Genomic DNA, 17282 nt, shown 5'->3' on the forward strand with positions numbered 1-17282 from the left:
CTGTTCTGTCCTCCTCATCCCCACAGAGTAAACAGTTCTTTCCCACGGGAAGGAACAAGTGATGCTCCTGTCTACTAGCCACATGGTATGTGGAGGAGGATCATGACACACACACACAGAGAGAGAGAGAAAGAGAGAGAGAGAGAGAGAAACATCTACTCATGCACACACTCCCCAAATCCCAGGTCTAATGCAGGGGCATCTGACCGCGGTTGAACCAGCGACCAGATGTGTCTAAATCCTATAGGGGCAATATCTGTGGTCATAGTCATCAATGTAATAGCCGGATCAGCGTAGGATTGGGCCTGGGTAATATGGTCACCTGTATAGGTGGTACATGTTGTCTTACCTGGCACTCTCGAGCGTGGCCGATGAGGTCTTTCCTATGGCTCCGAACCCTACACCAACAGCAAGGCCCTCTACAAGAGAACGAAAACACATAGCCATGGAGGTTGAAGTTGAACATGTGTGTGTGTCGTGGTGTGTGTAAGTGAGAAAGAGAAAGGGAGAGAGAGAGAGAGAGAGAGAGAGAGAGAGAGAGGGAGAGGGAGATCGAAAGCGAATGGACAAATGATAACAGAATTAAGGATAGGGGTTAAGGTTAGGTTTAAGGGTTAGGGAAAATAGGATACTGAATGGGAATCAATTGTTTGGTCCCCGCAAGTATAGTAAAACAAATGTGTGTGTGTGTAAGTGAGAGAAAGAAAGAAAGACGGACAGAAAGAGACTCCAATATTTATTGCTAGGCACCAGTCAAGTTCAAATAGGCTAAACGGTGGTCTGCCACATCACGACGTCCCCATTTATGTGTGGAGGGTCAAAAGCTATATGTTCTCTTCTGCCATCTAGTGTTAGTGAGAGGAACTTCATCCTTATCTCCGACTTCTCATTACTGCCTTCGAGGTGTGGATCGATGGACGAGTGGGTTATCTCTATTTAATCCTCCCTCTCTCACAGCCTGCAACTTTATCTCCTTTTCTCTTTCCATCTTCTCTCTTTTTTCGTTTCGCTTCCCATCTCTCTGTACACCTCCTCTATTACTCATCCCTCTCAATCTCCCTCAATATGAGTGAACGTGCAACGGACGAACGCTGACACACACAGCTCCTCAGTGTAGATTTACGGGTGGGTAAAACAGCCGAAGCAGAACTGAGCCATATCTTTCTCTCCCTCCCTCCCCCTTCCCACGGGCTTAGAGAAATAAACTCTTACAGGTCATGTAAGTGAATTAGAAAAAAGAGAGAGAAGGAGAACCAACTATGTCTCCCCCGGGCTCTGACAGGAGAGGGGGAGGAGGAGGTCACTGATATATTCGCACAGCTTGAAATACATGGTGTATTCAGATGAGCAGGCCTGTCGAAGCCATTACGGAGGAGCCCATTACAAACTCAGGCAGAGGGAGTAATACCTTCATTTGTTCCTGTATGGGACATTAGGAGGGGTGCTGTTTAGGGGAAGGAGGGTGGTGGTGGTGGTGGTGGGGGGGGGGTCAGTCTCTAGCTTCACAACGATGTGGTATAGACAAGGGGGTGGTCTATCCCATGTGGGAGCCAGGTTTAAGTAATCTGCTAGAGTAACGTACAGTGATTTCAGAATGTATTCATACCCCTTGACTTATTCCACGTTTTGTTGTGTTACCGCATGAATTCAAAATGGATGAAATAGATTTTTCGGTCAGACATCGACACAGAATAACCCATAATGACAAAGTGAAAACATGTTTTTGACATTTTTTTGCACATTTATTGAAATACCTCATTTACATACAGTTGAAGTCAGAAGTTTACATACACTTAGGTTGGAGTCATTCAAACTTGTTTTTCAACCAAATTTCTTGTCAACAAACTATAGTTTTGGCAAGTTGGTTAGGACATCAAACTTTGTGCGCAACACAAGTAATTTTTCCAACAATTGTTTACAGACAGATTATTTAACTTATAATTCACTGTATCACAATTCCAGTGGGTCAGAAGTTTACATACACTAAGTTGACTGTGCCTTTAAATAGCGTGGAAAATTCCAGAAAATGATGTCATGCCTATAGAAGCTTCTGATAGGCTAATTGACATCAATTGAGTCAATTGGAGGTGTACCTGTGAGTGTATTTCAAGGCCTACCTTCAAACTCAGTGCCTCTTTGCTTGACACCATGGGAAAATCTAAATAAATCAGCCAAGACTTCAGAATTTTTTTTTAGACCTCCACATCCTTGGGAGCAATTTCCAAATTCCTGAAGGCACCACGTTCATCTGAACAAACAATAAATAGTACGCAAGTATAAACAACATGGGACCACGCAGCCGTCGTTCTGCTCAGGAAGGAGACGCGTTCTGTCTCCTAGAGATGAACGTATTTTGGTGCAAAATGTGCAAATCAATTCCAGAACAACAGAAAAGGACCTCGTGAAGATGCTGGAGGAAACAGGTACAAAAGTATCTACATCCACAGTAAAAGTCCTATATCGACATAACCTGAAAGGGTGCTCAGCAAGGAACAAGCCTCTGCTCCAAAACCGCCATAAAAAAGCCAGACTACGGTTTGCAACCGCACATGGGGACAAAGATTGTACTTTTTGGAGAAATGTCCTCTGGTCTGATGAAATAAAAATAGAACTGTTTGGCCATTATGACCATCTTTATGTTTGGAGGAAAAAGAGGGTAGGCTTGCAAGCCGAAGAACACCATCCCAACCGTGAAGCACGGGGGTGGCAGCATCATGTTGTGGGGGTGCTTTGCTGCAGGAGGGACTGGTGCACTTCACAAAATAGATGGCATCATGAGGGAGGAAAATTACGTGGATATATGGAAGCAACATCTTAAGACATCAGTCAGGAAAATGGGTCTTCCAAATGGACAATGACCCCAAGTATACTTCCAAAGTTGTGGCAAAATGGCTTAAGGACAACAAAGTCAAGGTATTGGAGTGGCCATCACAAAGCCCTGACCTCAATCCTATTGAACATTTTTGGGCAGAACAGAAAAGGCGTGTGCGAGCAATGAAGCCTACAAACCTGACACAGTTACACCAGCTCTGTCAGGAGGAATGGGCCAAAATTCACCCAACTTATTGTGGGAAGCTTGTGGAAGGCTACCCGAAACGTTTGACCCAAGTTAAACAATTTAAAGGCAATGCTACCAAATACTAATTTAGTGTATGTAAACTTCTGACCCACTGTGAATGTGGTGAAAGAAATAGAAGCTGAAATAAGTATTTCTCTCTACTATTATTCAGACATTTCAGAACTTCCAGAGCTTCCAAATAGCAATTGTGAATAGCAGAATTGGTCAGGAGCCCGTAAGACAGCTACTATACACAGCAGCTCCATCTTTTTTTGCTGACCAGTAGTCAAACCATGTAGTCAATGACCATCACACCATAACAATTCTGATTTGCAGGTTTGTGGTCTGAGTGTGTTATGACATATACAAAGCAGTGAGTGTCAAAATCTGTGTCAAAAGCTCCAGGGCCTTCTCTGTGTCTGGGAGATAGTTAACCTTTCATGAACTGATCCCTGGTGGTGCCTTTGGGAAGTTGTGTCGGGATGTCTCTTCTCCTCTGCCTGTCTTTTTCCTTTTCTCATGTGGGGCTAGACACACAGCAGAGCAGGCCGGTAGAGACCTTACGGCCCAGGTTTGGAGTGTGTGTGTACGTGCGTGTGTGTCTCTGTCTGCTGGCGGCCATGTCGTGACATCTCCGCTTGTTGTTTCATGCTGTTTCACACAAGGCAGTCGGCCCTGACATCATCCATTGTTAACAGACACTCCGCCTTCACCTCTTCCCCTCTCTTCTCTCCTCCACTCCCTCTTCCAACTCTTATCCCCTTTCTCCAAATATATGAATTCATCAAGACCTTCGAGGCCTAGGGTGCCTCGCTCCTTGGTAACAGCAACGCCAGATGCTCACCTACACACACCTTGCTGTGTGGGTGTTGTCGTTAAATGTTGCTAGTGAGTCATTCAACAAATGTACATCTTATCAAATGAGCTCAGCCGAGGTCCTGGAGGAACGGAAGGAAGGGAGGAGGAGGAACAGGAGGAGGAGGAGGAAGAAGAGAAAGACGAGGAGGAAGATGTGTACTATTCCTCCTCGTCTCTTTCCATCTCTCCAGGACCTAGTCCGAGCTCATTTGCTTCACCCGCGATAACATCTGCAAAATATGTGTACACGAACAATATAATTGGATTGATGGCGTTTGATGTGTCATACATGTCTACTCCTTGGAAAGGTACAAAGTTCAACTTCACTTAATAAAAGAAAGATTCAGCCATTATGAATGTTATATTGTTTTTGTGCATCTCAGCAATCCTTACAACATATCTACATGCTCTGAGCTCAGGCACAACGAAGACAAACAGAATAAAAGTAACTTTGCTAATACAGCTACAGTGGGTATAGAAAGTCACCACCCCTTTCAAAATGTTCCCCTTTTGTTGCCTTAGAGCCTGAAATGAAAACACATAAAAATCCAAGTTAAAATAAAATAAATAAAAAAACGTTTTAAATAAAAATTAAAACAGTTTAATACCCTATTTGGATAAGTGAACACCCCCCTGAGTTAATACTTGGTGGAACCCCCTTTTGCTTGAAATACGGCCATGAGTCTCTTTGAATACGTCTCTATCTTTGCACACCTAGACTGTGCAACATTTGCCCATTCCTCCTTGCAGAATTGTAAATGAAATCTTCTAATTTTTCTAAGGGGGGGGTTCACTTATCCAAATACGGTGTTTCACTGTTTCACTTTTAGCTAATTTTCAGAGTTTTTTATATATATTTTTTTCTCAATTATATTCTGGGTTACTGTGAGTAAATAAAGTTTAATTTCATGTGCTTTCATTTCAGGCTGTAAGGCAACAAAAGGTGAACATTTTGAAAGGGGGTGGTGGCTTAGTTAATTAGTTTGCAGTATTATAAGATTACAGTGGGCATAATCTTATAATACTGCAAACTAATTAACTAATCAGAGATAAGTGTGTGCGAGTGACTGTGGAGGCTAAGTTTGCATGACTGACATTAAAAAGCATCCAGTCGATTATTTTATTGTTATTTGTCCCCCATTCTCTTTGAAAATAGCACTATCACTAGGCTATCATAACAATGTCACGCTGTCACCATGAAGTGTCAGAAAATGCCATCGAGCTGTCCTACTGCTGTCATTATTCTATTATGGCGCTGTCTCCTGTCTCTACATAATCATTGCTGACAAGGTCAGAATGATGACAGAAATATCAATAGATCATTTAATTGCCAGGTAAGAGGTTGGTCCCTGTGGTACAAAAGTCTGGAGTTGGCAAAGAAGTGTGAAGTGAAGAAAACTCTTGACTCGCTGGTTTGCATACAACATCTCTAATTAGATAGACAGTCGGAGAGAAGGAAAGAAGCCGTCAAACAGACAAGTGCATTTTCAAAGCGGTAGAGAAACATTTCCCTTAATGGGCAATAGGCCATTCTAGGCATGTTCAAAGGGCTGATGTAGCCGAGCAAAGATGCATATGGACTAAATGCCCTAATGCATCAACTCTGAGGGACACACAGGTAACTAATCCTGAAAAAGAATGACATATGGTTTCCTCCCAGCTCTCAGCACGTTGAGCCCTAGAGATAATGAACAACTACTTTTCCAGGGAGGAGAAGTTTAATTACCATTCCTGTTCCCAGTATTGGGAGGGAAGCACATGTGGATAGAGAGAGAGAGGGGGGGAGGGGGGGGGGGGGGAACGGGAGAGATGTACAAAAACACACTCAGCCATGTATAGTAACTAACTCTGTTTTTGTCTTCCTGCGTCTTCTCTGTAGGGAAATAATAAACATGTTTCCATGTTCACACTAGCCAAGCTGTAGCTAATTGATGTGGGAATTGATGTGTGCCAGCGAGGGGCCTGGATCCTTCATCCAGGATTTCGCACAAGGCCTGCACTATCAGAATAGCTTATCAAATCAAATTTTATTGGTCACATACACAAATTCTAGCAGATGCCAGGTGTAATAGCATGGCAGGTGTAGCAAAATGCTTGTGTTCCTAGCTCCAACAGTGAAGTACTATCTAACAATTCACAACAATACACACAAATCAAAAAGTTAAAGAATTCATTTAGAAATATAGAAATATTAGGACGAGCAATGTAGGAGTGACATTGACAAAAATACAGTGGAATAGAATACAGTATATACAAATGAAATGAGTAAAGCAGTATGAAAACATTATTAAAGTAACCAGTGATTCCATGTCTATGTTTACGGGGCAGCAGTCTCTAAGATGCAGGGTTGAGTAACCGGGTGGTAGGCGGCTAGTGATGACTATTGAACAGAGTGGTGGCTTTGAGATAGAAGCTGTTTTTCAGACTCTCTGTCCCAGCTTTGATGCATCTGTACTGACCTCGCCTTCTGGATGGTAGTGAGCAGGCCATGGCTTGATGAGCTTGATGATCTTTTTGGCCTTCCTGTGACATTGGGTGCTGTAGGTGTCCTGGAGGGCAGGCAGTGTGCCCCCGGTGATACGTCTCCACCCTCTGGAGAGCCCTGAGGTTGCAGACAGTACAGCTGCCATACCAGGTGGTGATACAGTCCGACAGGATGCTCTCAATTGTGCATCTGTAAAAGTTAGGGGCCTAGACTAATTTCTTCAGCCTCCTGTGGTGAAAGAGGCGCTGTTGAGCCTTCTTCCCAACACGGTCTGTGTGGGTGGATCATTTCAGATTGTCAGTGATGCCGAGTGGCCCATCAGGAAGTAAAGGACCCAGTTGCACAGGGCTGGGATAAGATCCAGGGCCCCGAGGTTAATGATGAGCTTGGAGGGTACTATGGTGGAGGGTACTATAGTCAATGAACAGCATTCTTACATTTAATATTTTTTTTTAACCTTTATTTAACTAGGCAAGTCAGTTAAAGAACACATTCTTATTTTCAATGGTAGCCTAGGAACAGTGGGTTAACTGCCTGTTCAGGGGCAGAACGACAGATTTGTACCATGTCAGCTTGGGGATTTGAACTTGCAACCTTCTGGTTACTAGTTCAACGCTCTAACCACTAGGCTACCATGCCGCCCCAGGTGTTCCTCTTGACCAGATGGGATAGGGCAGTGTGCAGTCCGATGGTGATTGCATCGTCTGTGGATCTATTTTGTCAGTATGCAAATTGAAGTAGGTCTAGGGTGTCAGGTAAGGTAGAGGTGATATGATCCCTAACTAGCCTTTCAAAGCATTTCATGAAGACAGAAGTTGAATTGAGATTCCACTTTGTCACTGAAACGTTTGCTTGTTTGATTGACTTACGGAGGGAATAACTACGCTGTTTGTATTCAACCAAATTCCCAGTCACCTTGCCAGGGTTAAATGTGGTGGTTCATGCATTCACTTTTGTGCGAATGCTGACCATCTATCCACAGTTTCTGGTTTGGATAGGTCTTAATAGTCACAGTGGGAACAACATCCCCTATACACTTACTGATGAAGTCAGTTACCGTTTCCGTGTATACTCATTGGCTACACGGAACAAATCCCAGTCTGCATGATCAAAACAATCTTTGATGCATGGTTTCTGATTGGGTCAGACCAGCATTGAATAGATCTTTGCACAGGTATTTCCTGTTGGAGTTTCTGACTATAGGAAGGGAGGAGCAAAATTGTGATCTGATTAGCAGAAGGGAGGCAAGGGACTTTCAGGCATCCCGGAAGGGAGAGTGGTCAAATTCTTTCCAGCGCGAGTACTACAGTCAATGTGTTGATAGAACTTTGGTGGCGTTTTCCTAAAATTTGATTGGTTAAAATCCCCAGCTACAATAAATGGGGCCTCAGGATATGTGGTTTCCAGTTTGCACAAAGTCCAATGTATTTCCTTGAGGGCCATCGTGCTATCGGCTTGAGGGTGAATACACACAGCTGTGACTATAACCGCAGATAACTGTCTTGGGAGGTAATATGGTCAGCATTTGATTGTGAGGTATTGCTTATTGTTTTATTTCACTGTAGAGCCCTCAGACCAGCTCAACATGCCTTAGATAGCTCTTTTGTCCCACCCCCACACATGCAGAGACCTCACCTGGCTTAACTGGTGCCTCCGGAGACTAAACATTGTCACTCAACGCCAAGGTTTACCTCCACTGTACTCACATCCTACCATACCATTGTCTGTACGTTATGCCCTGAATCTATTCTACCACGCGCAGAAATCTGCTCCTTTAACTCTGTTCCGAACGCACTAGACGACCAGTTCTTATAGCCTTTAGCTGGACCCTTAACCTACTTCTCCTCGGTTCCTCTGGTGATGTAGAGGTTAACCCAGGCCCTGTAGCCCCCAGTTCCGCTCCTATTCCTCAGGAGCTCTCATTTGTTGACTTCTGTAACCGTAAAAGCCTTGGTTTCTTGCATGTTAACATCAGAAGCCTCATCCCTAAGTTTGTTTTATTCACTGCTTTAGCACAATCCGCCAACCCTGATGTCCTAGCTGTCTGAGGGGGTGGAGTTGCAATCTACTGCAGAGATAGTCTGCAGAGTTCTGCATTGCTATCCAGGTCTGTGCCCAAACAGTTCGAGCTTCTACATTTAAAAATTCACCTTTCCAGAAATACGTCTCTCACTGTTGCAGCTTGTTAAAGACCCCCTCAGCCCCCAGCTGTGCCCTGGACACCATGTGTGAATTAATTGCCCCCGAGTTCATACTGTTAAATGACCTAAACTGGGACATGCTTAACACCCAGGCCTTCCTAAAATCTAAGCTAGATACCCTCAATGTCACACAAATCATCAAGGAACCTACCAGGTAAACCCTAAATCCGTAAACACGGGCACCCTCATAGAAATCATCCTGACCAACCTATCCTCTTTAAATACACCTCAGCTGTCTTTAATCAGGATCTCAGCGATCACTGCCTCATTGCCTGCGTGCATACTTGGTCTGCGGCCAAACGATCACCCCTCATCACTGTCAAACGCTCCCTAAAACACATCAGAGAGCATGGCTTTTCTAATCGACCTGGCCCGGGTTTCCTGGAAGGATATTGACCTCATTCCGTCAGTAGAGGATGCCTGGTTATTCTTTAAAAGTTTCTTCCTCACCATCTTAAAAAAGCATGCCCCGTTCAAAAATTGTAGAATTAAGAACAGATATAGCCCCTGGTTCACTCCAGACTTGACTTCCCTTGACCAGCACAAACACATCCTGTGTGTTACTTCCGGCGCCGACAGAGATGGCCGCCTCGCTTCGCGTTCCTAGGAAACTATGCAGTTTTTTGTTTTTTTACGTGTTATTTCTTACATTAGTACCCCAGGTCATCTTAGGTTTCATTACATACAGTCGAAAAGAACTACTGAATATAAGATCAGCATCAACTCACCATCAGTACGACCAAGAATATGTTTTTCGCGACGCGGATCCTGTGTTCTGCCTTACAAACAGGACAACGGAGTGGATCCTATGCAGCGACCCAAAAAAACGACTCCGAAAGAGAGGGAAACGAGGCGGTCTTCTGGTCAGACTCCGGAGACGGGCACAGCGCGCACCACTCCCTAGCATTCTTCTTGCCAATGTCCAGTCTCTTGACAACAAGGTTGATGAAATCCGAGCAAGGGTAGCATTCCAGAGGGACATCAGAGACTGTAACGTCCTTTGCTTCACTGAAACATGGCTCACTGGAGAGACGCTATCCGAAGCGGTGCAGCCAACGGGTTTCTCCACACATCGCGCTGACAGAAACAAACATCTTTCTGGGAAGAAGAGGGGCGGGGGCGTATGCCTCATGGCCAACGTGACATGGTGTGATGAAAGAAACATACAGGAACTCAAATCCTTCTGTTCACCTGATTTAGAATTCCTCACAATCAAATGTAGACCGCATTATCTACCAAGAGAATTCTCTTCGATTATAATCACAGCCGTATATATCCCCCCCCAAGCAGACACATCGATGGCTCTGAACGAACTTTATTTAACTCTTTGCAAACTGGAAACAATTTATCCGGAGGCTGCATTCATTGTAGCTGGGGATTTTAACAAGGCTAATCTGAAAACAAGACTCCCCAAATTTTATCAGCATATCGATTGCGCAACCAGGGGAGGAAAGACCTTGGATCATTGTTACTCTAACTTCCGCGACGCATATAAGGCCCTGCCCCGCCCCCCTTTCGGAAAAGCTGACCACGACTCCATTTTGTTGATCCCTGCCTACAGACAGAAACTAAAACAAGAGGCTCCCACGCTGAGGTCTGTCCAACGCTGGTCCGACCAAGCTGACTCCACACTCCAAGACTGCTTCCATCACGTGGACTGGGAGATGTTTCGTATTGCGTCAGATAACAACATTGACGAATACGCAGATTCGGTGTGCGAGTTCATTAGAACTTGCGTTGAAGATGTCGTTCCCATAGCAACGATTAAAACATTCCCTAACCAGAAACCGTGGATTGATGGCAGCATTCGTGTGAAACTGAAAGCGCGAACCACTGCTTTTAATCAGGGCAAGGTGTCTGGTAACATGACCGAATACAAACAGTGCAGCTATTCCCTCCGCAAGGCTATCAAACAAGCTAAGCGCCAGTACAGAGACAAAGTAGAATCTCAATTCAACGGATCAGACACAAGAGGCATGTGGCAGGGTCTACAGTCAATCACGGACTACAGGAAGAAATCCAGCCCAGTCACGGACCAGGATGTCTTGCTCCCAGGCAGACTAAATAACTTTTTTGCCCGCTTTGAGGACAATACAGTGCCACTGACACGGCCTGCAACGAAAACATGCGGTCTCTCCTTCACTGCAGCCGAGGTGAGTAAGACATTTAAACGTGTTAACCCTCGCAAGGCTGCAGGCCCAGACGGCATCCCCAGCCGCGCCCTCAGAGCATGCGCAGACCAGCTGGCCGGTGTGTTTACGGACATATTCAATCAATCCCTATACCAGTCTGCTGTTCCCACATGCTTCAAGAGGGCCACCATTGTTCCTGTTCCCAAGAAAGCTAAGGTAACTGAGCTAAACGACTACCGCCCCGTAGCACTCACATCCGTCATCATGAAGTCCTTTGAGAGACTAGTCAAGGACCATATCACCTCCACCCTACCTGACACCCTAGACCCACTCCAATTTGCTTACCGCCCAAATAGGTCCACAGACGATGCAATCTCAACCACACTGCACACTGCCCTAACCCATCTGGACAAGAGGAATACCTATGTGAGAATGCTGTTCATCGACTACAGCTCGGCATTCAACACCATAGTACCCTCCAAGCTCGTCATCAAGCTCGAGACCCTGGGTCTCGACCCCGCCCTGTGCAACTGGGTACTGGACTTCCTGACGGGCCGCCCCCAGGTGGTGAGGGTAGGCAACAACATCTCCTCCCCGCTGATCCTCAACACTGGGGCCCCACAAGGGTGCGTTCTGAGCCCTCTCCTGTACTCCCTGTTCACCCACGACTGCGTGGCCACGCACGCCTCCAACTCAATCATCAAGTTTGCGGACGACACAACAGTGGTAGGCTTGATTACCAACAACGATGAGACGGCCTACAGGGAGGAGGTGAGGGCCCTCGGAGTGTGGTGTCAGGAAAATAACCTCACACTCAACGTCAACAAAACTAAGGAGATGATTGTGGACTTCAGGAAACAGCAGAGGGAACACCCCCCTATCCACATCGATGGAACAGTAGTGGAGAGGGTAGCAAGTTTTAAGTTCCTCGGCATACACATCACAGACAAACTGAATTGGTCCACTCACACAGACAGCATCGTGAAGAAGGCGCAGCAGCGCCTCTTCAACCTCAGGAGGCTGAAGAAATTCGGCTTGTCACCAAAAGCACTCACAAACTTCTACAGATGCACAATCGAGAGCATCCTGGCGGGCTGTATCACCGCCTGGTATGGCAACTGCACCGCCCTCAACCGTAAGGCTCTCCAGAGGGTAGTGAGGTCTGCACAACGCATCACCGGGGGCAAACTACCTGCCCTCCAGGACACCTACACCACCCGATGTCACAGGAAGGCCATAAAGATCATCAAGGACATCAACCACCCGAGCCACTGCCTGTTCACCCCGCTATCATCCAGAAGGCGAGGTCAGTACAGGTGCATCAAAGCTGGGACCGAGAGACTGAAAAACAGCTTCTATCTCAAGGCCATCAGACTGTTAAACAGCCACCACTAACACTGACACTGACTCAACTCCAGCCACTTTAATAATGGGAATTGATGGGAAAGGACGTAAATATATCACTAGCCACTTTAAACAATGCTACCTTATATAAATGTTACTTACCCTACATTATTCATCTCATATGCATACGTATATACTGTACTCTATATCATCGACGGTATCCTTATGTAATACATGTATCACTAGCCACTTTATACTATACTATGCCACTTTGTTTACATACTCATCTCATTTGTACATACTGTACTCGATACCATCTACTGTATCTTGCCTATGCTGCTCTGTACCATCACTCATTCATATATCCTTATGTACATATTCTTTATCCCCTTACACTGTGTACAAGACAGTAGTTTTGGAATTGTTAGTTAGATTACTTGTTATTACTGCATTGTCGGAACTAGAAGCACAAGCATTTCGCTACACTCGCACTAACATCTGCTAACCATGTGTATGTGACAAATAAAATTTGATTTGATTTGATTTGGTGTACTGCATTAGCATCGAATAGCCCCCACGATATGCAACTTTTCAGGGAAGTTAGGAACCAATATACACAGGCAGTTAGGAAATCAAAGGCTAACAGAAATTTGCATCCTGTAGCACAAACTCCAAAAAGTTCTGGGACACTGTAAAGACCATGGAGAATAAGAGTACCTCCTTCCTCCCAGCTGCCCACTGCACTGAGGCTAGGAAACACTGTCACCATCGAAAAATCTACGATAATCGAGAATTTCAATAAGCATTTTTCTATGGCTAGCCATGAATTTATACATGGCTACCCCTACCCCGGTCAACAGCTCTGTACCCCCCCACAGCAACTTGCCCAAGTCTCCCCCATTTCACCCAAATCCAGATAGCTGATGTTCTGAAAGAGCTGCAAAATCTGGACCACCACAAATCAGCTGGGCTAGACAATCTGGACCCCCTCTTTCTAAAATTAGCCACCACAATGGTTGCAAACCCTAATAATAGCCTGTTCAACCTCCCTTTTGTATTGTCTGAGATCCCTAAAGATTGGAAAGCTGCCCCGGTCATCCCCCTCTTCAAAGGGGGAGACACTCTAGACCCAAACTTTTACAGACCTATATCTATCCTACCCTGCCTTTCTGATAAGAGAATTTTGTTCTCCAGGTTCATAACCCAATTTAATTGTGATTACTCAGTCTGCTTATTCGGGATTTGTAAGATACTGATAGAAATGAAACAGACGGAGGCCCAGCTAAATAGTCAAAAAGGTTTATTCACGGAACGTTCTGAAGTCAAGAATACAAATCAATTAATTTTTAGACTGACTTCTCACGCCCACACACATACGCACACAAATACACACACACATAGGCACACACTGTCTGTCTCACTTCCCAGCCGACAGAGATAGTGACTTTGTCCTTGAGACGTACTCCCCGTTCTCTCCCAAATCTCTAGTCAGGTCGGCACCAAGCTCAGACAGTCTGTGTTTATAATACCATAAAGACATATTGTCTATACCCTAATTCTGACTTGGTGCTACACATTTATTGATTATGATTTTATACATTCTAATCAATTCCATACAATTATATGTTTCAGGGCGGAAAATTCTTATCATTCAATTAACAGACAATTCTCACCAATCACTTTCTAAAGTCTTCGAAAGCCAAGTTAACTAACAGATCACCGACCATTTTGAATCCCACCGTATCTTCTCCGCTATGCAATCTGGTTTCCGAACGGGTCATGGGTGCACCCCTCAGCCACGCTCAAGGTCCTAAACAATATCATAACCTCCATCCATAAAAGACAATACTGTGCAGCCGTCTTCATTGACCTGGCCAAGGCTTTCGAATTAACATACTCAATCGCCTTGATTTCTTAAATGACTGCCTCGCCTGGTTCAACAACTACTTCTCAGATAGAGTTCAGTGTGTCAAATCGGAGGGCCTGTTGTCCGGACCTCTGGGGGTGCCACAGGGTTCAATTCTCGGGCCGACTCTTTCCTCCGTATATATCAATGATGTCGCTCTTGCTGCGGATGATTCTCTGATCCACCTCTACGCAGACGACACCAGTCTGTATACATCTGGCCCTTCTTTGGACACTGTGTTAACAAACCTCCAAACAAGCTTCAATGCCTTACAACACTCCTTCTGTGGCCTCCAACTGCTCTTAAATGCTAGTAAAACTAAAAGCATGCTCTTCGACCGATTGCTGCCTGCACCCGCCCGCCCGACTAACATCTCTACTCTGGACAGTTCTGACTTAGAATATGTGGACAACTACAAATACCTAGGTGTCTGGTTAGACTGTAAACTCTCCTTCCAGACTCACATTAAGCATCTCCAATCCAAACTGAAATCTAGAATCGGCTTCCTATTTTGCAATAAAGCCTCCTTCACTCATGCTGCCAAACAAACCCTTGTAAAACTGACTAGCCTACCGATCCTTGACTTCAGCGATGTCACTTACAAAATAGCCTCCAACACTCTACTCAGCAAATTGGATGTAGTCCATCACAGTGCCATCCAATTTGTCACTAAAGCCCCATATACTGCCCACCACTGCGACCTGTATGCTCTCGTTGGCTGGCACTTGCTACATATCCGTCGCCAATCCCACTGGCTCCAGGTCATCTATAAGTCTTTGCTAGGTAAAGCTCCGCCTTATCTCAGCTCACTGGTCACCATAGCATCACCTGTAAACTGCAAAAGTCACTGAAGCTGGAGACTTATATCTCCCTCACGAACAATAAGCATCAGCTGTCAGAACAGATTTCCGATCACTGCATCTGTACACAGCCCATCTGTAAATAGCCCACAAACTACCTCATCCCCATAGTTATGTTTATGCTATTTTGTACCCAAGTATCTCAACTTGCAGATCATCAACTGCACATCAATTACTCCAGTGTTAATGCTAAATTGTAATTACTTCACCACTATGGCCTATGTATTGCCTTACCTCCCTAATCTTACTACATTTGCACATACTGTATATAGATTTGTCTATTGTGTTAATGACTGTACGTTTGTTTATTCCATGTGTAACTCTGTGTTGTTTGTGTCACACTGCTTTGCTTTATCTTGGCCAGTGTAATGATCTTTGTCTTCATCGGATGAGGAGTAGGAAGGATTGGACCAAAACGCAGCGTGTCCATGATATTTATTTTAGCAGAACACGAAAATACAAAATAACCAAGTGAATGTAAGAAATGAAAATCAAAACAGCCCTGAAAGGTGAAACCACAATACTGGAAACAACTACCCACAAACACCAAGTGGGAAAAGGCTACCTAAGTATGGTTCTCAATCAGAGACAACGATAGACAGCTGCCGCTGATTGGGAACCATACCAAGGCCAAACACATAGAAAAGAAAACATAGAAAAACAACATAGAATGCCCACCCCAACTCACGCCCTGACCAAACCAAAAAAGAGACAGAAAAAAGGAACTAAGGTCAGGGCGTGACAGCCAGGTCACAGTTGTAAATGAGAACTTGTTCTCAACTGGCCTACCTGGTTAAATAAAGGTGAAATAAAATGTTTATCTTAATAATAATAATCTAGGTCGGGTGAACAAAGGGACTTGAGTCTCTGTACGTTATCACAATCACACTATCATGAAACATACACCCCCTCCTTTCTTCTGCCTGTAGAGATCTTTATTCCTGTCAGTGTGATGTACTGAGAACCCTGTGGTTTAGATCTTATCTGTCGGAAAGATATCAGTTTGTCTCTGTGAATGGTTTGTCCTCTGACAAATCAACTGTAAATGTCGGTGTTCCTCAAGGTTCCGTTTTAGGACCACTATTGTTTTCACTATATATTTTACCTCTTGGGGATGTCATTCGAAAACATAATGTTAACTTTCACTGCTATGCGGATGACACACAGCTGTACATTTCAATTAAACATGGTGAAGCACCAAAATTGCCCTCGCTAGAAGCCTGTGTTTCAGACATAAGGAGGTGGATGGCTGCAAACTTTCTACTTTTAAACTCGGACAAAACAGAGATCTTGTTCTAGGTCCCAAGAAACAAAGAGATCTTCTGTTGAATCTGACCATTAATATTAATGGTTATACAGTCGTCTCAAATAAAACTGTGGAAGGACCTCTAGGTTACTCTGGACCCTGATCTCTCTTTTGACGAACATATCAAAACTGTTTCAAGGACAGCTTTTTTCCATCTATGTAACATTGCAAAAATCAGAAACTTTCTGTCCAAAAATTATGCGGAAAAATGAATCCATGCTTTTGTTACTTCTAGGTTAGACTACTCTACTTTCCGGCTACCCGGATAAAGCACTAAATAAACTTTGGTTAGTGTTAAATACGGCTGCTAGAATCCTGATAAGAACCAAAAAATGTGATCATATTACTCCAGTGCTAGCCTCCCTACACTGGCTTCCTGTCAAGGCAAGGGCTGATTTCAAGGTTTTACTGCTAACCTACAAAGCATTACATGGGCTTGCTCCTACCTATCTCTCTGATTTGGTCCTGCTGTACATACCTACACGTACGCTACAGTCACAAGATGCAGGCCTCCTAATTGTCCCTAGAATTTCTAAGCAAACAGCTGGAGGCAGGGCTTTCTCCGATAGAGCTCCGTTTTATGGAATGGTCTGCCTACCCGTGTGAGAGACGCAAACTCGGTCTCAACCTTTAAGTCATTACTGAAGACTCATCTCTTCAGTGGGTCATATGATTGAGTGTAGTCTGGCCAAGGAGTGTGAAGGTGAACGGAAAGGCTCTGGAGCAACAAACCGCCCTTGCTGTCTCTGCCTGGCCGGTTCCCCTCTTTCCACTGGGATTCTCTGCCTCTAACCCTATTACAGGGGCTGAGTCACTGGCTTACTGGTGCTCTTTCATGCCGTCCCTAGGAGTGGTGCGTCACTTGAGTGGGTTGAGTCACTGATGTGATCTTCCTGTCTGAGTTGGCGCCCTCCCCCCTTGGTTTGTGCCATGGCGGAGATCTTTGTGGGCTCTACTCGGCCTTGTCTCAGGATGGTAAGTTGGTGGTTGAAGATATTCCTATAGTGGTGTGGGGGCTGTGCTTTGGAAAAGTGGGTGGGGTTATATCCTTCCTGTTTGGTCCTGTCCGGATGGGGCCACAGTGTCTCCTGACCCCTCCTATCTCAGTCTCCAGTATTTATGCTGCAGGACT

The 17282-nt window shown here is 44.8% G+C and overlaps 1 pseudogene; it reads right to left on the reverse strand.

The window, feature by feature from the left end:
* LOC110498749 overlaps positions 1-17282 on the reverse strand; it is a 155757-nt pseudogene that overhangs the window by 33008 nt on the left and 105467 nt on the right.

The sequence above is a fragment of the Oncorhynchus mykiss genome, chromosome 20, assembly GCF_013265735.2.
Source record: "Oncorhynchus mykiss isolate Arlee chromosome 20, USDA_OmykA_1.1, whole genome shotgun sequence".
Taxonomy (NCBI): Eukaryota; Metazoa; Chordata; class Actinopteri; order Salmoniformes; family Salmonidae; genus Oncorhynchus; species Oncorhynchus mykiss.